The sequence below is a fragment of the Ailuropoda melanoleuca genome, chromosome 10, assembly GCF_002007445.2.
Source record: "Ailuropoda melanoleuca isolate Jingjing chromosome 10, ASM200744v2, whole genome shotgun sequence".
NCBI lineage: Eukaryota > Metazoa > Chordata > Mammalia > Carnivora > Ursidae > Ailuropoda > Ailuropoda melanoleuca.
The window spans coordinates 25,346,473-25,371,836 of record NC_048227.1 but is presented as its reverse complement, the minus strand read 5'-3'; the positions used below and the strand labels follow the sequence as shown (position 1 = coordinate 25,371,836).

The 25,364-nt window shown below is 45.0% G+C and overlaps 1 long non-coding RNA gene across 1 annotated transcript; it reads right to left on the bottom strand.

The window, feature by feature from the left end:
* Window positions 1–3,852: 3,852 nt before the first annotated feature.
* LOC117804166 lies at window positions 3,853–18,496 on the bottom strand. Its single transcript, XR_004628475.1, has 3 exons — window positions 18,297–18,496; window positions 17,866–17,979; window positions 3,853–5,143 (listed from the first exon to the last, which is right to left on the bottom strand). It is a non-coding gene; the product is annotated as an uncharacterized LOC117804166 (long non-coding RNA).
* Window positions 18,497–25,364: the final 6,868 nt, after the last annotated feature.

The window sequence follows — 25,364 nt, the reverse complement described above, 5'->3', positions numbered from 1 at the left end:
CCAAAAGGGAAGGAGGGGCAGGAGTGGGGCTCTGGGGTGTCAGGCTGGGGTGTAATAAGTACTATTAATGGGCGAATAGATCTTGTTGGGAACATGGACTTGAAATGGGGGGTGAAATAGGGGGGCAGACTTCTGGGGGAAGAGCATTGCAAGCAGACAGAAAAGCAGGAGCAAAGGCATGGAGGCGGGGCCATGACTGGCATGTTTGATGAACACCAAGGACTTCAGGGAGCAGGAGCTGGGCGAGAGAGAGAGAGAGAGAGAGAGAGAGAGAGAGAGAGAGAGAGAGAAGCAAGGGATGAGGTCACAGGGGCGATGGGAGCCAGATCACATAGGGCCTTTGGCTTTTTGCTGTGAGTGCCACAGGTGCCACCAGAAGGTTCTGAGCCCAGAAGGGAGAGGACCCAAGGTAGGTTCTAACAGGGTGGCTCCAACTGCTGGGTCGAAAAGATGAGACATAGGTGGTGTTTGGAAGCAGGGAGACCAGTTAGGAAGCCACTGCAGTCATCCAGGCTGGGGATGGGGTCGCTGGGGCCCAGTTGGCAGTGGTAGATTTACTGAGAAGATAGAGGATTCTGGAGATATTTTGAAGTAGAACCCGTTCCCCAGACCCCTGGCCATCTCCTCCTCTCCCAGCCTCTGTGTTCCTGGCTCCGATAATCAGAGAGAAGAGGAAGGTACCGTCGGTGTTCCCGTGCCCAAGCTCGGGTCAGCTCATGCACCGCCATGCACTGCTTCGCTGGCTAGGTCTCTGTTATTAATGCCAACTGCTCCCAGCTCTGATGGCACGGGCAGCTCCAATCAGCTCAGATTGGCAATCTGAGGCTGGGCATGAGGGAGCAAGGATAAAGATGCCAGCGCAGAAAGAAAGAAGCTTCCAGATGAGAAGAATCTCTTCTCCCAGTCCTCTTCTGGTGCTATTTTTGGTAGGATTCCCCCCGACCCCACACCCTCTTAAAGTCTTGGAAGACGGTTCTTGCCTGGTGACCTGTTATCATGCAGACATGCATCTTGGGTCTCTCTTTTTAAGAGGGATTAATGGATTCTTATTTTCGTATGTTCATTCATTTATTCATTTATTCATTTTGCAAATAATTTCTTAGGGCCGGGCATTCTGATGAGTGGTAAAGATACACAAAGCCCCTGACTGGATGGAGCACATAATTGAGTACGGAAATAACTGAGTAATCCAACCCCTAAGCAGAAGAACGTGGTGGTCAAGAGGAAGTAGGAGCCGGGGAGAGACTTGGGAGCTAACTCCTTGCTGGATGATATCCAGCAAGTTAACCTAACTGCTCTGCCTGTGTTTTCTCACTTGTGAAATGAGGGATAATAAGACAGCCTATTTGATGAATTTGTGGATGAAGTAAAGGAAATGGAATGTATCAGGCTCTTATGGAAATATCCAGCCCATTGGAAACATTATGTGGGTGCCAGCCACTATTATTATAAACATTTAATTCAGATTATGGTAATTCTGTGAAGGGAACATATAGGATATGTATAAGGGTGGAGAAAGTTGAAAATGTAGGTGAATTTAAGGGGTAACACTGAAGGAAGATGCAGAGCTAGCTTTGCAAAAGTGTTCAAGGACACAGTGTTCAAGGCAGAGGGAAGGGTATGGGTGAAGACTCTGGTGCTGGGAAGGAGGGTGGCCTTTTGGAGGAGTGCAGAGACAGCGGTGCAAGGTATAGTGATCAGCAAAGACGCTTGGTCCTTTCCTGAGTCTTAGACACCAGGAAGCAGAAGACAGGGGACTGACCTGAACTCACCAATAGCAAGCTTAATGCCCCAGATGATTTTGGCATGGATCCTTGTCAAGTGGTCCTTCCAGAGACCGTCATTACCAATCACTGCATCTGTGTGGCCACTTCTTCTGATTTGTCTGGGGGGCAGATGCTTTCTAGGACCTGTACCCAGCGCACGCCCCTATGATCTAAGACCCCCTCCCCCACACCACAGGGGTCAGCTCCTGCAGACATGTTTATGATATGTGACTTTGACTCCACCTTGGGCACAAATAACTGGAGGCCACAAAATGGGCCAATCAGATCCTGCCCTGGGAATTTACATTTGGACATAGTTCTTACCAGTTCCTTGTGGGCACTTAAATGGAAAGAACATGAAGAGAGACAGGTGGCCACACTGGGGTCATGGGCAAGAGAGGCAACAAAGCTGCTCTTCAGAGGAGGAAAACAAACAGATGAGCTGAGAGCAGCGAGAGGAGGGAGAACACAGTTCTAGGACGAGGAGAGAGAACAGAGTTTCCTTAGACCCTGATATGTCAGGTCCTGGGCTCTAGACCCTTTGAGCCCAGCCACATTCTAGGAGATACTCTTGGATACTTCCCATCAAGCCTGGACAGATTTGAGTCAGTTTCCTTCATTTGAAACCCCACACCCCGTGAAAACTCCTTCCTCTCCTTGACCATTCCATGAGATGCCGAGATAGGTGCCATTACCTTGTTGGACTTCCTCGATCTGGTTAGTGGGCAAGGTAAGATCTCATGGATGGTCTGCAGCGTCTTCCACTTCCCTGAAACTTTTAAAGTAGAAAATTCTCAGCAGCTAACAAGTGTGTATTGCAAGAACAAAAAATTCAGCTCAACATGGAAGTCCTTTTTGCATAAATGTATACAAATAGCAAAATTTTAGGTGGTTTATCCTAGAACTTCTGCTCACATGGGCTTCTAGTTGACTGAAACATTTGAAGAGCCATAGATCATTTAGACATTATAGCAACAGATCTACCCACAGAGGGGCACGTAGGGATTTCCTTTGTAAATATTTTCTCTTCTGGATTAATTTGTTGTCTAATTAATGATAATAGTTATATTTCTCAACTAATGACTGTGTGCCAGATCACTGCTGTGTGTGCTCATGCGAATGAACTTCCTTAATTCTCAGAGCAATCCTATTAAATAGGTGCTATTATCCCAATTTACAGATGAAAAGACTGAGGCACAGAGGATTAAGGAATTTGCCCAAAAGCATCTAGTAAATGACAGACCTGGAGTTAAAACTCTCTACTGAGCTCCAGAGTCCGGGTTTTCAACAATTGCCCTGCATTTGCTCTCAGGCAGAGTTTCACAATCCATAGAGCTGGCTCTGCGGTGATCTTTACAGTATCATCCTGCTTCTGACACCGTTTTCTTCCTCTGAGATACTCAAAGGCTCCTTCCCCATCCCCTCTGCCACTTTTTCCCTCCCCCTCCATCTCAAATATTTAGTAGATGTGGCAGATCACTCAAAAGGTATTCTTTGCCTGTGGGACAGTAGAACCACCAGGGAAATAATTCACCCAAGGTAACAAAAATAGTAGTTACCATTTATTTAGTACTTAATGTAATGCCAGGCTATCCCCTTTGTGGTCACTATTTCATTTAATCCTTAAAACTCCCTATGAGGAAGATATAAGTATTTCCCCCTTTTATCAGATACTAAAGCTCAGACTTAAAAAGATGGTGCGACTTAGCCAGGGTCACTGAGCTAGTATATGACAGAGCCAGTATTTAAACCTGTGTTACATGACACGCATGCACACATATGCAAAGCCTGGACTCTTAACCACCAAGATCCATGGTTCCAGAACTGGAAGGAAAGGCAAGGTAGAACCCAGCATCGGTCTTGCAGCTCAGATCAGTCCTCCTTGTACCCCTGGGACTCATGAGTGAATGCTAAAAAGCACAGTCTACAGAAAAAGGAGTTAAAACCAAGATGGTTGTTTGATGAAATTTATGGAGACACTGATAACACAGTGGGTTATTGGTGGGGTCAGTAATTTTTGTTTCGATGGGGACTTTGGAAGTGGCATGGTGGTTCCAATGCCATCTCATCACTGTTGGCCCTAACGATGTCCTCACCTCCTCGTCCACAGGGTGCAGCTCAAAGCAGAAAGAGAAGAGCAGGTTTCCCTCACCAGCCAAGCCAAGACTCAGAAGAACAAGTGAGAGATTCCCCCAGAGGCTCCCAGAAATGGTGACACTGCTGGTATTGGTGAACTTTATGTGCAAATTGGTATGATTGGCTTTGTAGGTAGGATGAAGCCAGACAAATATGGTTCTAGGATACGTGTCCAAAGTGATCCATCAGGCCCTGTCACCTTATGACCTGTTAAACATAGATTACACAACAGTCAAAACGACAGAGCTTTATACATCAGAATTTCAATGAACACGTATCAGGAGCCAGGCCCTGTGGGGTACATCACGCACAACGGGCGAAGAGGTGGTACATGTCCAGATAACTGATGACAAGATGATGCTTTGGGATGAGAAGGACGACAGCAGAGGTAAAGAAGGTAAGATGTTTTCACGTGCTCACAGGTGCCAACACTCAGTAAGCAAAGAACTTTGCTGAATCCACCCCCCCACACAAAAACAGAAGCAGAACCCAAACAAACAAAGCGGGCATTCATATCCTTCAGGAATGAGAAAACGGAGTCGCAGAGAGGTGCATAAGGTCCTGAAGGCCACACAGGGAGGAAGCAGTGCTGCCGGGTCCCAGTTTCACCCAGATCCCTCTGGCTCCTGAGCCCAAGTGCATCAACGCCATGCTATCTTGCTTTTCGTGTTTGTCGGGTTGTTGCTTTCTTCCTCAGAGTGGGCTCCAGGGATTGATGGAAAGTCTCCCTTGGAGAGACTCCGCTCCCCACACCAGCTGACAAACAATGGGGCTTGCTGAGAAGTCAGAGCAAAGGTCCAGAGAGGTGAGGAGATACCACTGTTTCTCCAGAAGCATTCTGAGGGCTTGCGCTTATTCTGTGGCTTTCTGTGGGTACGTGTGTTCTGGTTTTTACTTTTTAACAAAATCATAAATAGTTGATGTGGTAAGGCTGACCAGCTCACCGGCCTTTCTGTGGTGGGGTCTGCATTGCAACTTCGTAGGGCAGGGAGACATCTTTTAGCTGAAAAGAAAATGTCTCAACCACAGAGCTACTGACACAGCATTTCGCTCCTCTACACAGACAGAGGAGTCAAGGTGAGCCGACAGGAAGGCCAGAGTCCCAGGCTGGGGATCCTAAGCAGGGCTGTATTCCAGACGCTTTGTCCTATCTCGGGACATACCATCAAAACAGAGGTACGGTGATGTCGATGTCAGGCTTCTCGTTTGCAAACAACAGAACCAACTCAGGCTGGTATAAGCTAAAAGGAAATGTATTAAAAAGTATGAGTTAGCTCACAGGATCTCCCAAAGGTAGTGTAGTGGATTGAATGGTGGCCTGCCAAAAAAAAAAAAAAAAAAAAGTCATACTGTAATCCCCAGAACCCGTGAATGTGACCTAATTTGGATAAAGGGTTTTTGCAGATGTAATTAAGGATCCTGAGGTAAGGAGATCAATTGGGATTCTCCAGGTGGGTCCTAAACCCAGTGATAAGTGTCCTTATAAGAACGAGGCTGGAGAAGCGTTGACACACTCATGAGATACAGAGAAAAAAAGACAGCATCACTGCGGGATCAGAGCCTGGAGCGACATGGCCGTAAGTCAAGGAATGCCAGCAGCCGCCAGAAGGTGGAAAAGCAAAGGGTGGATTCTCTCCTAGAGCCCCCTGAGTGAATGCAGCCCTGCTGACACCTAGTTTTTGAATTTCTAGCCTCCAGAACCATGAGAGAACAAAGGTCTGATGTTTTAAGTCACCATATTTGTGGTCATTTGTTACAGCGGTGGTAGGAAACTAATACAGTTGGAGCAAACAGGCTTTAAGGACAGGGACACCCAGGGCCATCTCTAAACTCACAGTGCAGAAGTGGTGCAGCAGAGGCATCACTGTGCCCACAGTGGGCCCCGCCGACCTCAGGTGGCCGCCTCCTGGATGCTTCACTAAGCTGGAACTCTGCCACCCGGAAGCGGGATGAGAGCGGCAGCCATTGTGGGCGGTGCCAGCTTCCAAGGGGAAGCTGCAAAAAGCAATCTGATTGGTGGAAACTAGGTCACGTGCTTTCACTCCAGGTACAAGAGCGGCCGCAAAAGGTGATGTGCGGCTTCTGGAGTAGAAGGTGGTGTCTCAAGCCTGGGAACGTGCTGGGAAGTCAGACGGAGGGAGACGTGACCTCTGGAGGTGGCTAGCGGAGCAGACCAGCATCCTGTTCGCTGGTTCCTCCCGCTCACCAGACATAGACGTGGGGGCCCCAGCTTCTGCAAGTGCAAACAGCCCTGGAACCATCCTGCTGAGTGAGTGGTGCATGAGTTCTTACTTGTGGGCATAATCAGCTGGAGGTCTTGCTCGCCCAATTTCATGATTGTAGCAGCTGGGTTTGGGGGTGTTTGGGGTTTTGTTTCTCAGAGTTAACTTTTCCTCTCTTGTTTATGCTTACTTTCTACTGAAGGCCATTAAGCTATTAGGTCACATTACGTGAACTGGCCCCACTAATCCCTCCCGAACCCCCCCTCACTCCCTTTGCTCCAGCCACACTGATCTCTCCACTGCTTCTGGAACATTCCAAATACCCTCTGTTTCAGGGCTTGTGCTCGTTCATTCTCACCTGCATGGGATTCACTTCCCTTGGACCTGATAAGGTTCACCATCTTACTTGATTCTGCCTCAGCTCTTCGCCCAAATACCATCTTTTCCCCAGAACCTTTCCTGACCACCCAATTGAAAATAGCAACCCCTTCCCGTCACTCTCCATCCCTTTACCTGACTTTGTTATTGAAACTTCTTATCACTAGCCAGGGTAAAATGCACGTTGATTTTGCTTCCTTTTTTTTTTTTTTTAAATTGTGCCTTCCCCCCACCTAGAACAAAAGTTTCATGTGAGGAAGCACTTTTATGCTTTGTTCAGTGCTGTGTCCCTTGTGCCTAGAATAATTCCTGGCGTGTAGGAGGTGCTCAATGATATTAGTTGAATGCAGAAATCATACTGTCATGAATGTTTAAATATGTTTTCTTCCCCACTAGGATTTAGCCATTTCTATGAAATGATTGTATTGTATTATTCCATATCTCCCCCTAGAGCCTAGCACAGTGCTGAGCATAGAGGGCCCCAGGGAATATCTGTGAGAGGGACGCATAGACACGTAAGCACATTTACACATGTAAATCCCAAACACTTGAGTGTAAAATGCAAGATTTTCAAGGGGGAGATTTCTCTGAATGGTGTTTCCCAGCTTTAAGTGGCACCCAGTATAATCGGATCTTTCTCTAGCTATATTTGCACACAAAGCAGCCCATGTGGTTTTATGCTCATAGAATCTTACTCTAGTAAGTAGCTAATAAACATCCATCTAGGGGCGCCTGGGTGGCGCAGTCGTTAAGCATCTGCCTTTGGCTCAGGGCGTGATCCCGGCGTTCTGGGATCGAGCCCCACATCAGGCTCCTCTGCTATGAGCCTGCTTCTTCCTCTCCCACTCCCCCTGCTTGTGTTCCCTCTCTCGCTGGCTGTCTCTATCTCTGTCAAATAAATAAATAAAATCTTTAAAAAAAAATAAACATCCATCTAACTTGTATGGTTTTAGCAAAAGAGCTCCCTCTTCCCCTAAACAAGGACTGTGGCTGAATGCCAATCTAGAAAACAGCTAAATAGAGAATGCCATTGGCTGGGGGCCTGGGTTGTGCCCACGTGCCCCACCCCCCTCCTTGTACCATCTCTACTGTAAGCTCTGGGTCTCTCTAGCTGCTTTGGGAACACCTGTATTGATAGAACAGGAGTGCCCATGTCTCCTGAAGATTGTGTACAAGTGCCCCTTCTTTCCTTCTGTCAATGGCAACTCTTCTGATGGTTTGTCCAGGACTTGGGTAGTTGCATGGGAGCTAACAGGCCTGGGCAGAGGAGTGTGAGTAAGACAAATCAAGACAACCCAGATGGAGATTGCTGTCCTCACTGTCTATGTCTGTGTATTTCCTTTTGGCTCAGTCTGGGGCCATTATGAGAATTCATTAAACACACACACACACACGCACACCCCATGTTCTCTGCACCATGTTACAGCATTAAACACATTCCCATATTTACTTTGGGTGGTTGGGACTATTACTCTCACCCCCATTTTACAGATGAAGAACAAAGGCTTGGGGAGGTGATCTTATTTATCTAGGGGCACAGGAGACAGAGTCTTAGAAACTGGGTGTGACTTTCAGCCTCTACCTACAGAGGAAGGAGGAAGGGATTGTTTTCTTTCATAATCCATTGATGTTTTTCACCAGTTGCTTTTGAGAATGCTAGACCGATGGCCACAGGCTCTCAGCCTCATGGGCTCCCAGATGGACTCTGGCAGGTCCTTGGGAAGTGGTGGCCCAGCCTTCTGACTTACTGAGATGGCAGCTTGGCTGATGACTGACCCGTGTGAACGGCATACTGATGAGGAGGTGCTGCCCGCCGTGTGGGCCTGGGAGGCCTCTCTGCCTGCAAGGTGGCTCTTCCCTCCCCTCTCAGTGATGGATGGTGCTGGGGCTCAGCCAGACAGTGGCCCCGATCCCCATTTCTGGGCCGTGGCTCTGTGCCAGGCACTGTACTGGGTGCTGGGGATACTCGGCAAGCATACGGCTGTGGCCAGCCAGGCCAGCAGAGGGAAGGCTACTTTAGGCCCCCGGGACCCCCCTAGGCGAGATGCCTTGTGCAGTACATGGAGTTGCAGCCCAGACTGGGCCCCTGTCCTCGTGGAGCTATTCATCAAAAGATAGAAAAATACATGAGTCTACACTATACAGCCTTAGTCTAGCAAAGTCAAGCTACGGGATATCTCAGGATGTTGGGGATTCACACTGGCTTTGTGGACTGTCATGTTGGAAGCCTTAGTTACACCATAATTAGACTCTGGGTATTGTTTCGGACATTTGGCACTTGTCAAAATGCAATTTTCCTTTTTTTATTTTTATTTTTTGGTCCAGGTGATTAAAGTCTTTTCTGTTTATTTGGTGCAGTTAAGTATGGCAGATGAAATGGGGAAAAGGGAGATTGTCACCTATCACAAGATTAATTTTTAAATGTTTGTTGGGTTTTTTAAAAAGATTTATTTACTTACTTTAGACAGCAAGAGCACAAATGGGAGGGGCAGGGAGAGGGAGAGAGAATCTCAAGCAGACTCCTCGCTAAGTGCGGAGCCCAACGCAGGGCTCCATCACAACCTGAGCCAAAACCAGGAGTTGGACACTCAACCAACTGCACCACCCAGGCGCCCCTAAATGTTTTTATATATATTTGGAATTGTTAAACTGGTTTTGCTGAAACAGAATTTCACCCTTAAGATACTATATGAATGTTGGTTTCAATAAAGGCTCTTGAAATTGTTTCAAAAAATCAATGTAAGTGTGACAGGGGAAGCATAGGAATATTTTTAAAAAAAGGAGCAAGGTCAGGGAGAGTGAGGAAAATCATTCTAAAAATAATGTTTGATTTGATATCAGAAAGATGAGCAAGAGTAAATAATGTGGGGTGTGTGTGTGTACATGTGGATGTGTGGGTATGGGTGTGGATGTGTGTGTGTTGAGTGTGTGGATGGATGTGTGTGTAGATAGATGTATGGGCGTGTGTGTTATCTGAGTATGGATGTGTGTGAGGATGTCTGGGAATGTGTGTGGATGTGTGGGTTTGGGTGGATGGATGTGTGTGTGTAGATGTGTGTGTGTGTGTGTGTGTGTTGATGGATGTGTGGGGATGTGTGTGGATGTGTGGGTTTGGGTGGATGGATGTGTGTGTAGATGTGTGTGTGTGTGTATGTGTGTTGATGGATGTGTGGGGATGTGTGGTTTTGTGTGGTTTGTGTATGTGTGGATATGTGTGTATGTGTGTTGATGGATGTGTGGGGATGTGTGTGGATGTGTGGGTTTGTGAGGATTGTGGATGTATGGATGGATATGTGTGTGTGTGTGTGTGTGTGTGTATGTGTGTTGATGGATGTGTGGGGATGTGTGTGGATGTGTGGGTTTGTGAGGATTGTGGATGTGTGGATGGATATGTGTGTGTGTGTTATGAATGTGTGGGTTTGGGTGGATGGATGTGTGTGGATGTACAGGTGTGTGTGTGTGTTTGTGTGTAAGAGAAGCAGTAAAGACAGAGCCCGGAACCCACCCTGAGGGCAGAACTTGTAGGAAGGGGAAGCAGGATGCTCCAGGTCCTGAGCGAAGTCCAGTGGGACGGGTGACAGGAGCGCAGCGAGCCAACCATGGGTTTGGGACCCAGATGAAACCAGGCTGTCATCAGTTCCATCTCAGAATGGACTGTGCCAAAGAGAGACAAATCCAAGCCCAAAGAAAAGCTGGGAGGAGTGATGTGTATCTTTCCTGAGGAACATTTAGCCATACTGAAGTCGGGAGCCACCAGTCAAACTTGCCAAAATTCTCATCCACCTTCCTCATTTTCCAGAATCCCAAGCGCTGCTGTGTGGGAAACAAAGACTGGACCCTAAAGGGAGGAGGAGGGAGAAGGGTGTCCGAATGATTCCCCTTTCTCGTCTAGGTTTTAGTGACCCCTGAATATCTGAAAACAAACCGGATATGTGTTGCTCTTTGAGAGCCAGTCTATCGATAACCCTCATGGGGTCTACTGATGAGGTTCATTCACGGTCGCCCCCACCTCCTGCTGTCTGCGGGTACACTGGTAACAGATCATTTGTAATTATCCTTTTCTCCCCTTTTCCACTAACATGACGTGGAAGAGGGGGGTAACCTGATCAGTGTTCCTTTCCTAATTCTTCTCCTCCTTGCTGCGCAGGACGAGGAAAATATTTGCACAGGGCCCTGAGGGCTGTGTGAGGCATCTTGGACTTCTACCTAAAAATAGTAGGACGTCGGCTGAGGATTTTCAACAGAGGATCGTGATTAGGTTTTTGAGCCAACATCGGACGATTTCACCTTTCTTGACTCACCATGAGGTTTTCCCAAGGGCAGTGGACACAGTCTTTGCAAAAGCAACAGACCCTGCTTGTCTGAAGCCGTCCCCATCCCGTGCCTGGCCCCTTGCTCCGTAGAGCAGTCTCTCAAGCTCAGTGCTGTCCACACTGTGGACCAGATCATTCCGTCTCGTACGCAGTTTTGCTGGTGTTGTAGGATGCTCGTTAGATGCCAGTCACCCCCTCCCCTCTGGGTGTGGCAACCAAAAATGTTTTTATATTGCCAGGTGTTCTCTGAGAGGAGAGGGCGAAATTGCCCCCGTAGAGAAGCACTCTGTTCTATGGTTTCATGCTCACATTTTTTTCTCACCATTTCATGGGACTATCCTCTAAATCACATCTATCCAAGATACATGGAAGGCTCCGTTTCCATGGATATTGACATTAGAGCCTTCCATTTAAGTTCCTGTGGGTTTTCTTCTTTCACTGATAAGACGCAAAGCTCTTGCTGACCCTTCAGCCATGTTCGGAGAATCTTGTCCAGCCCCATCCCATTTGCCTGACTGGCCTCTCCTTAACTCAGATGGGCTCACCTTTCTCACATCTTCATGGGCATAATTCATTATGTGGTGGTCATATAAAGGCTTGGATAAGGGGGACATTGGGTCGCCGTGACATGACAAACACTTTCCTGTGTTGGGAACTCTCGGGCCTTTTATGATTCACTGGGGATGACTCTAGACTCTTAAATTGTTCGAGATTTTTTTTTAAATGACCTTGAACATAAATGATCTCTGGATAACAAGTAAGAGAATTCATATTTCTATAGCAGAAAGCCACCCTGAGTGCTCTTAGAAAGGAGGTCTATTGTAGTATCTGGGGAAAAGGAGGTTTAGGTGTACCCCTGACTGTCTATCTTATTCATCCATTCATAATGCTCTAAAAAGCATGAAGCTGAGGATTCTCTATCTCAGATCCCCGTACTTGCTAATTTCTCCCTGTCAGAAGAGCAGGTGGCCTGGCTACCACAAAGTACCTAGGAGGGAACTCATTAGAGTTTGCTTTGTTGGAACAGAAATGACAGAATGTCAATTTCCTTCCTAACTGCATGTCATCGTCAGGAATCAAATAAGCAATCACAGAAGGCTAAATTGAATTCATTTCAAATTCTGATGGGCAGCCTGCTCCTAGGATGCTCCACTGAGGGGAAACCGCCTCTCTGACTCTCTAAGAGCAAGCCCATGCTGCCTCCTTCCCCCTCAGGGTCGGCGTGGCTGACATTGTCACTGGAGGCTTCCCAACTGGCCTTTCCATGTCAACTCCTGACCTCGCATCCCCTGGCTGCACCAGACCCAGAGATGTACAGGGTGGCAGCGGCGGGGCTCTGATGCTGGAATGAAAGGCATCAAGTCAAGGCGTGGGGGTGTGACCATGTAAGACCAGCCCCTTTCAAGCAACTCCTTCCAGGGACTCTGTAGGGCACCTTCTCTGTTGGTCCTGCCAGAAAACTCGGTGGTTCATTTTTTTTTTTCTTTTGAATGTCAGTCACTGGATGACATGTGATTAAATAAGCTAATCCATTTTAGCTCATTTAATTCTAAAAATAACTCTGAAATAGCTATTATTGTCGTTGTCTCCATTTTTACAAAATCTTACTCAACAGAGAAGGTGTTCACCATATATTCACGTTCTTTCTTACGTTTCCTTGTCTTACTTGATGTTAGTTCTGGGCCATGAGATTCACTCTGGCTGATGGGCTGTGAGCAGAAACGAGCTGTTACCTCCTGGCTGAGGTAGTTAGGAGCCCTCCTCCTACCCTGTCTTCTTCTCTTGCGGCAAACATGGAGGTCCCATGGGCCAAATGGCGCAGTACCAAGGTGGTGGAGGGTAGTGTTAATTATGCTTATACTTTCATATTTGGAAGGGTGTTTGAAAGCCTGATACCTTTTCCAGCATTCTGGTTGCACACTTCCAGTAACAGAGAACTCACTAACTCAACGAGCTATTTATATGTGGTTAAGCTCTGTCTCCACTGCCCCTCATTCTATCCTAGGGAGCCACACAGATCAGTTATACTTGTCCATAAACAGAACCCTTTCTCCGTGTTTGAACAGAGGTACTCTGTCCTCTGGGTTTTCCTTTTCCCAAGCCTCCTGCTTTAAGCGGTCCCTTTCTCTTACTTGTGTTGAGAGTTGACTCAGCTCTCATACTACAAACAGGAAAGCAGATGCCCACAGAGGGTGATTGGTACATCAAAACGCAAATCACTCCTGAATGACAGAAACAAGCTCTAAGTTCCATGAAGGAAAGAATTCGTGTCTGTTTGCTTCATTCACTGTTGTATCCCAGAACAGTGCCGGACACATGGTAGGTACTCAATTAATATTTGCTGAGCAAATGAATAAACCAAAGACTCCTAGCTCACAGTCATTTTTTTTCCTCTTTCAATAGTCAATTGTAAATTCCATGCTAAACTCACGTCTTAGAATCCTTGGACACAAAACACTATGATAACACAGCTACAGTCCAGATTAAACATGTATCAAATAGGCTTGGGCTTATAAGGCACCTAAATTTGGCAAAAAAGAAATATACATACATATATATATATGTGTGTGTATATATATGTATGTATATATGTGTGTATATATATGCAAAATATAAATATATAAATAAGATATAAATATACAAATATATATAATTGCAAAAGAATCTTAAAGATGATGGTGAAAGCATGTTTGATCACCCCACCTCCCATCCCTATGGCTTTAAACTTTGTTGGGTCCATACTAAGGCATTTCTCATGGAATTATTCCAGATGCCCTCTATTCTAATTCCATCCACCAATATCATGGTTATCCCTAAAGCCTTATTAAGACACACGTATTTTGAGGTATATTTCAATAGTTTGGGTAGTAGCTTCAGGGATGAGAGCTATGCACAATAACAGAATGTGCCTAGCTTTTGACATTAAAATTGTTATTTATATTTGGGACTTTTTGCTGTGATGTGGCATTATAATGAGGGTAAACTTTTCTTTTGAAAAGATGGATATGATTTTGGGATAAAAATGAACACTGGTTAATAAAACCACAGATAAGTATACCCTTGTACGATGCCATTGTGTTTAGGCAATAATTCAAATACGTCTGCCTTGTGGGGGACTCCCCTGCTCCCCAGCACATGAGGCAACATCTTCCTGAGAAAAACATAGTTGAAGAGATGGGCGCAGATCCCGGCTGTGTATCAACCATTGTGATATGCCTTTTTAATGTATATAAAATTAGGATATAAGGAAAATCATTTATTCATTTATTGAAAAAATGGTCTTAACTCCTGATATGCCATGCACTGGAAGCTTAATTGCTGTCTACAGTAAAGGGAAGAGCAGTCATCAGTTAGCTAGTTTATCTGGGTGACTGGTGGGTGAGTGGATGGATAGATAGGTGGGTGGGTGGGTGGGTGGATGAACGAATGGGTCGGTGAGTGGATGAATGAGCAGCCAAATAGACAAAAGTACGGTAGAGAGTCTTTCTTTGTATTTCCAGGATCACACCCACCCCAGCCCCAACTTCATCCAGGAAGCAACAGTCCAATTTTCCTTAGAGAATCATTCTCCTCACTCTCTGTCTATATGGTTTATGTGAATCTGGCCCGATCTCTGAGCAGTGGACCATTCTGGCCAATGAGACCACTGAGACGAGGCAGAATCCATCAGCTCTCATTCTAGAACTGGGGCAGGCCTGACCTAGAGAGAGGCAAATCTTCCCTGCTAGATTTGGATTTGGGAGGGTATAAGCCCAGCTCTGCTTAGTGGGTCATGGGTGCACACAGAAAGAGTGTGCCTAGGAGTGAAGCTGCCAGAGAGGAAAGCAGAGATTGAGAAAAGGGAAAGTCAAGCACCGCGTCAATGACTTGAACATCTGACTTCTATCATGCCTGAACCGAACACCTGGGCTTTTGAGTTCATGTGAGATTTTACATCTCCCCTTCTTTTTTTTTTCATATTTTTTTTTCTTTTGGTCTCTTGCAATCAAAAGAGTTCTAAATAACACAGACACATAACCCAGGAGAGGGACCCAGTTATTACACAATATGCTGGAGAAGATGAAAAATGGAATCAGCTACAACACCCCCCCTCACTACCTCCTGGATAAGTGAGCACAGTCTCTGGGCCACTTGTGACCTGCCTAAATGCTGGGATACAGTCCATGATCTAATTTCACATTGAACCATCTAAAAGCCAACTCCATGGGCCTACTTCTCAAGTATGCCCAAAGATTAGCCTTTTTGTGGCCAAAAAGCCATGTCAAATCCTTTATTGACAGCCTTCTATTTAATCAAATAAGTAAGCTCTGTTTTGAGAATGTCCCGTTCCCTCCAAGAAACTCAATAAAACCATTTTCAATTTGAATTCACTTTGAATGAACCAAAAGAATGTGGCCGAAAAACGTGTTTATTTTCCCCAAAGCAGTCCTTTGTGCAAAAGGTTGCTCAGCGTTGTTGTTGGTAGAGGATATTTTCCAAGGGTCTCCTCAGCTTTTAAACCCTGGGATTGCATGAAAAGACTGGAGAGAAACTTCTCTTTGCATCATCATGTAATATCTTCCAAGCTCAACACAGTGCCTGGCACAGAGGACATTCTCAGTAAGTATTTGACAAATAATTAATGAAAAATGTTTAACTCTTCTGTAATCCCTGTCTGTTCACTTAGGGGGACCCCAGTGGAGAAGGATCTTAAGAGGTAGTTAGATTCCAAAGTCATCGTATGAGGAAACAATCATGGAAAAGCATAATTTCACTTAAAAGTCCTCTTCAATTATCCATGCCGTGAGGCAGTGGATAGTTTCTCAGTGTGTGCAACACAGTCCACTTTGCCTCTATCTGGCAAAGATCACTGTGTCTTGGGCTGAACCACCGATCAGGAGGTTGAGTCGTGTTGAAGGGATCATAGTGAAGAAAAACAGCAGTCTGACACTCGGCGTGGGGAGATGCTCATACTGCAAGAGCCAGAAGGACAAAAGGGGGATCTTAGAGTCAGATTTTCCATCTCCTGCTTTCTCAGGCTATGAGGGCGATGGAAGTTGAAATAAGCTATACGTTTTAAAAGATTCTCCCTCCTCTGGCTTGGCCTCCTTCTCTTTCTTCACTCTCTCTCTCCCTTTCTGTCCCTCCCCTGCCCCTTGCTCTCCCCACTATCCACCTCAGAGAATATAATTTGAATAAGTAAAATATACTTCTTGCTGCAACTAGGAAGTATTCTAAACATTCACAGACTAATAGCTGTCCCTGGTAAAGGGCACAAAAAAGGAGATTTCCCTCCATCTCCCAATGCCCATCCTAACAGAACATTCTAGGGTTGATAGAAAGTATTCTTTGCAAGCTTCTTCCTTCCATATTCAGTTGATCTTGAGGAAGCAGAAAGATCGGAGGGAAGTGCTACAAGCAAGCTCCACATTAGATGCTAAAACCACTATGATTCATTCTTTTTCCATCCAAATAAAATCCATGTTTTACAGTAAATGTGATGAATGGAAATGGCATCCTCAGAGATTTATATATATCTTGTGGGCTTTTTTTTTCTCCCCTTTTCCCTCTCTTCTCTCTCTTTTTTTTTTTTCATTTTTGCAGTGCAACAAAGTTTCACAAGGAAGGATTTTATAGAAAATCCATGTCTGGGGATTTATTCAGGTCTTTGTCATAAATTATGGCAACATAGAACCAGTCTCTTGCTATACAATTCCAAATATTTCAACAAGGTGATTACAATAAAGTCCACAGCTCTCTTCAGCTGGAGTAGGGCTGGTGAGCCCAGCTGCTCTCCCAGATACGAGGGAGACAAACGCGCCACAAAGTCTTCCTTTGATGAGAAGGCAAAGCTGGGTTTTGGAAGGGAAGGCAGTTCTTTTCCCCCAAAGAATACTATGTTGAAATAGAATTATCTTTTTGAAGCCTAGATCTGCATCGATGGGCCATGGAAATGACAGCACACAAGACAAAAGGGTTTCTCTGGGTGAAACATGACCTCACCCCTTGATTCATCTTTGCAGTTAATACAATGACCTTTAAAATCGAGTTGCCAAGAATTGGACAAAGTTAAAAAAAAAATCAAGCAAGAAAGCCCAGCAAAGATCATAAGGGGTAGTTTAAATGCCTGTTAATTGGGAACCCTGTCATCTCTGACCTACAGCATAAACCAAGGGAGTAGATGAGCCACTTTCTCCACCATTTCTACATAAAAATCAAATGTGAGAATCAAGAATCACTTTGATGAGCTGTTTCCAATCTGGGCCAAATCTCTGTGGCCGTCCAGTTCGTGATTCAGTCTCCATGGAGGCCACCAGGCATGGTCAGTGGTCCAGCTGACCAGCTCACATTGGCAGAGTGGTCCCCTCCATCCTCTAGATGATGCTGTCGGTTAAACTCAGCTTTGAATAGGAACTTTTGGGTCTTTTCAGTTCCAAGGGCTAAAGTTTTATCTGGATTGCCTGCCTTGGTCCTTCATGTCTCAACACTACTGCCACCTCCTTCAGAGGTCCCCCTTGGCCATTTTATCCAAAGACTCTTTCCAGATCCCAGTCACCAGTACCATCCCCGATCTTATTTTCGTCATGGGTTTTAAAGATTTATATGTCCTCGTCAACACCCTCACGCATCTCTATGTTGTTGCTTCTCCTCCCCTAGAACCTCAGCTCTGAGAACCTGTCTGTCCCGTGTACCGTGGCAGTCACAGTACCTCGGACTGTTGCTCTCCTCCCCTAGAACCTCAGCTCTGAGAACCTGTCTGTCCCGTGTACCGTGGCGGTCACAGTTCCTCGGACTGTTGCTCTCCTCCCCTAGAACCTCAGCTCTGAGAACCTGTCTGTCCCGTGTACCGTGGCGGTCACAGTACCTCGGACAGTGGCTGGATCCAGACAGTTGCGGAGAAAAAATGTCAATAAGGGAATGGCTGTCCTTTCTAACAAAAGCTTTACACGTGTGCCTTATTTTGTGTAAGCCAAATGAACGGAAATCTGGTATTATATTCTTGAATAATCTAAAAGATTCTCCCACTTGAAATTCCAGCAGAGAATCCTACAGCCAGCTCCACCCTCTTACCTTCGGGAGTGCCACAGGTACAGGTGGAAACTGCGGAGGGCCCTGTGGCAGGTCAGGCTTCTGGAAGCAGATGTTGAGTTGGGGTCTAGGGTCTGAGGTGTTAGGAATCTCCACCTGGAAGAGGAAGGAGGAAGAAGCAGGTGGGAGCTACAGTAAGAATTGGAATCATAAGGCAGGCAGGACTTAGCTCTGGAGCAAGTACCAGGTCACACTGGAGTGATGCGAGTGGGTTCTTAGCTCATACCCCTGTTTCATTAAGTCACAGGCTATGTGGGCTGACCTGCAGCCAAGGCCGACCTTGAAGGAACTGATAGCTGGGGGCGATCTTCCAGCCACACTCCCTAGAACCAGGCAGCGAGTCCCTCCTCAAAAGGGACACTGGGAGAGGACACCTCCCCTGCATTCCGAGGTTGCAAATTTAAAGCTGAAACCTGTGCACTTTCAGAAGTCTGGCCCCCGGTGTCCACTGAGTTCCTGCTGTCTTCGAAGATGAGCCACAAATAGTCCAATTCCTAAATTAGAAGTCACGTCCTGTAAGTGCTTGCTGACTTGGCAGCAGCAACACTGACATAATTTCACAAATAATGATGTTATCCGAGGCAAAAGTTGCATTAGATCAATTACCACTCTATTTCGGTGCCATCTGAGTAGCTCTCAGTGTTTATTTCAGTTCGCCTATTTTTAAACCAAAGCTCTCAGGCTTCTGAACCACAACCATGAGTATACCTTCCTTATCCAGTCCTTGATAGCATCTGGCTCACATTTTGAACTAAAGACAATGATTTGAATACCCTGCCCCCAGTCTCTCTTCTCAGTTCCCTTTCTTTGTGTCCTTTAATTGGCGGGGGGGGGGGGGTTTGTTCAGCTACAAAGAGAGTCCAAAACTTAAGGCTCAAAAGAGAGAATATTGTTATTTTAGGATATTGAAAGGCAATTAACTTAAACTGTGATGGGAGAAGGTTTGGGCTGGATTGGAGGATATTTTCATATTGGAAAAGGATGTGGAACCCTAGTGGGGCTGGACTGTCAAGAAATGTCCGTAACCTAAGACGCACACTCATGTGGCTGGTGTTACGGGTTGAACTGTGTGGCCCCCAAATTCATATGTTGAAGTGCTGATGTCAGTATCTCAGAATGTGACCTTATTTGGAAATAGAGTCATTACAGAGGTTGAAATGTGGTCATTAGGGTAGGTGCTCATTCCTTAGTGTCTTATAAAAAGGGGGCATTTAGGCAGAGGGAAGATGGTGTGGAGAGACACAGGGAGAAGACCATTGTCATATGGGCTGAATATGTGTGTCCCCCCCACCACCACTACCCGCCCCACCCCACAAAGGAAAAACCCCAGTCCTCCTGCCATGCATCTCCTTTGCTCTCACACGACTACCACACAACGCTTCAGACACAAGAGGTGGGGCTCTTCCCACACCACCAAGCAATTCCGGGACACAGCTGGATGTCCTACAACTCAATTCTGACACTGTGTACCTGGAGCTAGCATCATATCCCCAGGGTAAAGGCTTGGTCCCACAAGACTGCCTCCTCTCCCAAGTAGTAGGTCCCACAACTTCTGTCCCACTTGGCTACAAATCAGAGGTTCCCATGACCTCCCCCACGTGGGTCCCATTATTTGCCAGAACAACTCTTGGAACATAGGGCAACACTTACTTACCTCGAGCAGTTTATTAAAGGGTATGACAAAGGATACAGATGGGTAGTCAGATGAAGAGATACATCGGGGAAGGTCTGGGAGGGTCCCAAGCACAGGAGTTTCTGTCCCCCTGGAATTGGGCTGTGTCACCCTCTCAGGCATAGACATGTTCCCTAATCTGGACTCTCCTAAAACCCATACTATTGGGATTTTATGGAGGCTTCCTCAGTAGGCACGACCGAATACTAACTCTGTTTCTACCCCTCACCTCTCTCTCCTCTCCGGAGAATTAGGCAGGTAGGATGGGGTGGGGGGCTGCTGAAAATTCCAAGCTTCTAATCATGACTTGGCCTTTCTGGTGACCAGCCCCCACCCAGGAGCCACGAGAGTCACCTCAGTAGAACAAAAGATGCTCCCAGCACTCTTACCACTTGGGAAATTATAAGGGTTTTAGGAGCTCTGTGTGAGGAACCAGGGGCAGAGACCAATGTAAGCACTTTCTATCATCTCACACCTTCAAATATGTTGAAGCCCAAGCCCCCCATGTGATGCTGTTTGGAGGAGAGACCTTTGTTGAAGCTTCTCAGGCTCTGGTTGTTTGTTGAGGCAGCCCTAGCAAACTAGCCCAGCGGGGATAGATCAGGAGAACACTGGCTGCATGAGCTGTACGGCTCGCCCTACTTCCAGGGTGGAGGGGTGTCCAAGTCTCAGGAAGAAGAGAAACTTGGATGATGCAGTCCTGCTATTGTGTGGGGGACCCAGGAGGAAATAAGAAAAGCACTTCCCTGTGCCTTTTCTCTCCTCTCCAGCATTATCTTTGTCTTTTCTTTCCCTGCTCCCCGCCCCACCCCGTCTCTCTCAGAATCCGTTAGACAGTAGATGTGTGGGCTCCACGATTCAGTGCCCTCGGGTATGAAATGAGCATAATAAAACCGTCAACATGGAAGGCTGATCGGAGGAATCCAAAGGAATCGTACATGCGCATGAAGTGTGGGCATATAGTAAGTGTTCAGCAAACAGACACCACGACTGCCATTACTATGTCAGCAAAAACCTTATGTTATGCTTAATCATTATCATCCATCACTGTAATTAATGAGTAGAAATTATAATTAATGGGTGGATTGTTACTATTTTTGGCAAACCAAAGTCCTCCTTTAATCTGTCTCACTCCTGGGATGTGTCAAGGGTCACATAGGCCTGGGGTCAAAGCCTGGCTCTACAATTTATAAGCGGTGGGCCCCAGGTAAGCACTTAAGGGGTCTGTAGGGATGGATGTGAAAGGGGTCCCAGAACACACTGAAAGATTGCAGGGGGTGGAGGTGGGGATGGGGCCGGGGAAATAGCCATCCTGATGAAGAAGGAGTTGAGTGGGAAAAGAAGGTGGGGGACCCTCTAATGGGGTGGATTTTTTTAAAATTTATTTATTTGAGAGAGAAAGAGAGAACAGGCCCAAGTGGGTAGAGGGGCAGAGGGAGAGAATCTCCAGCAGACTCACACTGAGCTCGAGCCCAACTCAGGACTTGATCTCGTGACCCATGAGATCTTGACCTGAGCCCAAACCAAGAGTCAGACACTCCACTGACTGAGCCACCCACACGCCCCTGTAACTGGGTGGTTTTAGAACATCTGGATAACTTTGGGGAAGAGGCAAGAGGAGTGATGAGTTTGTTTCCTATGCCCCTGCCCGCCCCCCTCCAGTTGGTTAGTGTGGGAGATGGAGCCTTTCGTGCTTAGCACCCAACTCTTGATTATCTCTTTGGCGATAAAGGTCACGAACATCTTCAAGTCCTCCAGGGTCCAGAGAGCATTCCAACTATTGTGATAATAAAAATTTGGGTGGTTTTTTTTTGTTGTTTATTTTTCTTCTTGCCTATGTTGTTAATTTGAGTCCTGTTCTGTACCAGGACCTTTGGTAACTAGCCATGTTGGACATATTTTTTATTTCCTTCACAATTCCGTAATGTAGACTGTCCTGTTACCCCATCTTGGAGAGATAAGAAAACCCAGGCTTCAAGAGGCAAAGTAACTTGCTCGAGGTTCCATGGCTAGTAACCCCAGTATTCTTTTGCTAGGCCTGCCATACAAAGTACCACAGGCTGGGTGGCTTAAAAGGCAGACATTTTATTTTCTCATCGTTCTGGGAGCTGGATGTCCAAGGCAAAGGTGTCAACAAGAATTGTCCCTTCTCAGGCTTCTCGTCTCGTAGATGTCTGTCTTCTCCCTGGGTCTTTACATGGGTTTTCCTCTATTCGTTTTCCTCTGTCCTCATTTCCTCTTGTTCGGAGGACACCACTCAGAGTGGATGACCACCATGAACTCATTGTAACTTAATCATCTCTTTAAAGACCCTAAACCAAATACAGTTACCTTCTGAGTTACTGGGGGTTAGGATTTGTACATATGACTTTTTGAGAGGCAACGCTGAGTCCATAACAACCTGCCATCTGTTTGCATGTGTCCTCAGGTGGAAAACCTGTAACACTGTTAAAGCCGCATGGTTTCTGGTATGACCACTAATGGCAGTGAGTTATCGGTAGAGAAGTAGTCGTTTTCAGTTACAACGACGACACCAGGGAGAAAGTCTTAGCCATCTTCTTTACCCATTCATCTAGCCATGGACGCTTGGGCTGCTTCCATATCTTGGCTATTATAAATAATGCTGCTATAAACATAGGGGTGCGTGCATCCCTTTGAATTAGTGTTCTTGTGTAGTTTGGGAAGTGCCCGGTAGTGCAATGGCTGGATCATGTGGTGGTTCTATTTTCAACTTTTTAAGGAAGCGCCATGTTGTTCTCCAGAGTGGCTGTATCAGTTTGCATTGTAGGAGTGTTCTCCTTTCTCCACATCCTCGCCAACACCTGTTGTTTATTGTGCTTTTGATTGTAGCCATTCTGGCAGGTGGGAGGTGATATCTCATTGTGGTTTTGATTTGTATTTCCCTGATGATGAGCAATGTTGAGCTCTTTTCATGTGTCTGTTGGCCATCTGGATGTCTTCTTTAGAGAAATGTTTGTTCATGTCTTTTGACCATTTTTTTAATTGCATTATTTGTTTTTTGGGTGTTGAATTTTGTAAGTTCTTTATATATTTTGGATACTAACCCCTTATCAGATACATCATTTGCAAATATCTTCTCCCGTTCCGTAGGTTGCCTTTTAGTTTTGTTAATTGTTTCCTTCACTGTGCAGAAGCTTTTAATTTATTTTTTAATTTTTTTAAGACTTATTTATTTATTGGAGAGTGTGTGCACACACAGAGGGGAGGGGGCAGAGGGAGACGGAGAGAGACTGTCAAGCAGACTGAGCCCACTTAGCATGGAGTCAGGCATGGGGCTGATCACACCACCCAGAGATCGCAACCTGAGCCAAAACCAAAAGTTGGATGCCCCAACCCATTGCGTCACCCAGGCACCCCAGAAGCTTTTTATTTTGATGATGTACCAATAGTTTATTTTTGCTTTTATTTCCTTTGCCTCAGGAGACATATCTAGAAAGAAGTTGCTACAGTTGATGTCAAAGAACTAACTGCCTGTGTTCTCTTCCAGGATTATTATGGTTTCAGGTCTCACATTTAAGTCTTTCATCTATTTTGAGCATATTTTGTGTATGGTGTAAGAAAGTGGTCCAGTTTCATTCTTTTGCATGTTGCTACCCAGTTTTCCCAAAACAATTTATTGAAGAGGCTGTCTTTTTCCCATTGGGCATTTTTTCCTTCTTTGTCGAAGATTAATTGATCATATAATTGTGGGTTTATTTCTGGATTTTCTGTTCTGCTCCATTGATCCATGTGTCTGTTTTTTTTGTGCCAGTACCATACTGTCTTGATGATTTCAGCTTTGTAATACAACTGGAAGTCCAGAATGTGATGCTTCTAGCTTTGCTTTTTTTTCTCAAGGTTGCTTTGGCTACTTGGGGTCTTCTGTGGTTCCATACAAATTTCAGGTTCTTGTTCTAGTTCTGTAGAAAATACTGTTGGTATTTTGATAGGGATTGTGTTAAATGTTTCGATTGCTTTGGGTAGTACAGACATTTTAATAATATTTTTTCTTCCAGTCCATGAGCATGGAATTTTTTTCCCATTTCTTTGTGTCCTCTTCATTTTCTTTCTTTTTATTTTTTCCTCTTCAATTTCTTTCATCAGTGTTTTGTAGTTTTCAGAGTACAGGTCTTTTGCCTCTTTGGTTAGTTTTATTCCTAGATAGCTTATCATTTTTGGTGCATTTGCAAATGGGATTGTTTTCGTAATTTCTCTTTCTACTGCTTCATTATTGGAAATACAACATATTTCTGTCCATAGATAGTGTACCCTGTGACTTTACTAAATTTGTTTATAAATTCTAGTAGGTTTTCGGTGGAGTCTTTAGGGTTTTCTCTATATAAGTATCATGTCATCTGCAAAGAGTGAAAGTTTTGCTTCTTCCTTAGTGATTTGGATGCCTTTTATTTCTTTTTGTTGTCCGATTGCTGTGGCTAGGACTTCCAGGGCTATGTTGAATGAGAGTGGACTTCCGTATCTCGTTCCCGACCTTAGGGGAAGAAAGCTCTCAGTTTTTCCCCATTGAAGATGATGTTAGCTGTGAGTTTTTCATATATGGCCTTTATTATGTTTATATTCCCTCTAAACCTACTTTGTTCAGGGTTTTTTATCATGAATGGATGTTGTATTTTGTCAAATTGTTTTTCTGTGTCTATTGAAGTGATCATATGATTCTTATCCTTTCTCTATTGATGCGATGTATCACATTATATACCTGTCAATATATGATTGATTTTCATATATTGAACCACCGTTTCATTCCAGGAATGAGCCCCACTTGATCATGGTGAGTGATTTTTTAATGTGTTGTTGGTTTCAGTTTGCTTATACTTTGTTGAGAATTTTTACATCTGTATTCATCAGAGATACTGGCCTATACCTCACGTTTTTAGTGGTATCTTTATCTGGTTTTGGTATCAGAGTAATGTTGGCCTCATAGAATGAATTTGGAAGTTTTCTTTCCTTTTCTATTTTTTGGAATAGTTTAGGAAGAAAAGGTTGAATTATTCTTTAAATGTTTGGTAGAAATTTCCTGTGAAGCCATCTGGTCCTGGACTTTTGTTTGTTGGGAAGTTTTTTGATTACTGATTCAATTTCTTGGCTGGTTATCAGTCCAAATTTTCTATTTCTTCCTGCTTCAGTTTTGGTACTTTATATGTTTCTAGGAATTTGTCCATTTCTTCCAGGTTGTCTAGTTTGTTGGCATATAGTTTTTCATAATATTCTCTTATGATTGCTTGTATTTCTGTGGTATTGATTGTAATTTCTTCTCTCTCATTGGTGATTTTGTTGATTTGAGTCCATTCTCTTTTTTTCTTGTTGCGTCTGGGTAGAGGTTTATCAATTTTATTGATTTTTTTCCCCAAAGAACCAGCTCCTGGTTTTATTGATCTGTGTTATTATTTTTCTAGTTTCTATATCATTTGTTTCTGCTCTTATCTTTATTATTTCCTTCCTTCTGCTGGTCTTAGGTTTTGTTTGCTGTTCTTTTTCTAGCCCCTTTAGGTGCAAGGTTAGGTTGCTTGAGATTGGCCTGTATTGCTATAATCTTTCCTCTTAGAACTGCTTTTGCTGAATCCCAGAGGTTTTGGAACTTGGTGTTTTCATTTTCATTTGTCTCCATGTACTTTTTTATTTCTTCTTCTGTTTCCTTGTTGGTCATTCATTGTTTAATAGCATGTTATTTAACCTTCGTGCATTTGGGCCTTTCCTGATTTTCTTCTTGTGGTTAACTTCCACTTTCATAGTGTTGGGGTCAGAAAATAGGCATGGTGATTTCAACCTTCTTGAATTTGTTGAGGTTTGTTTT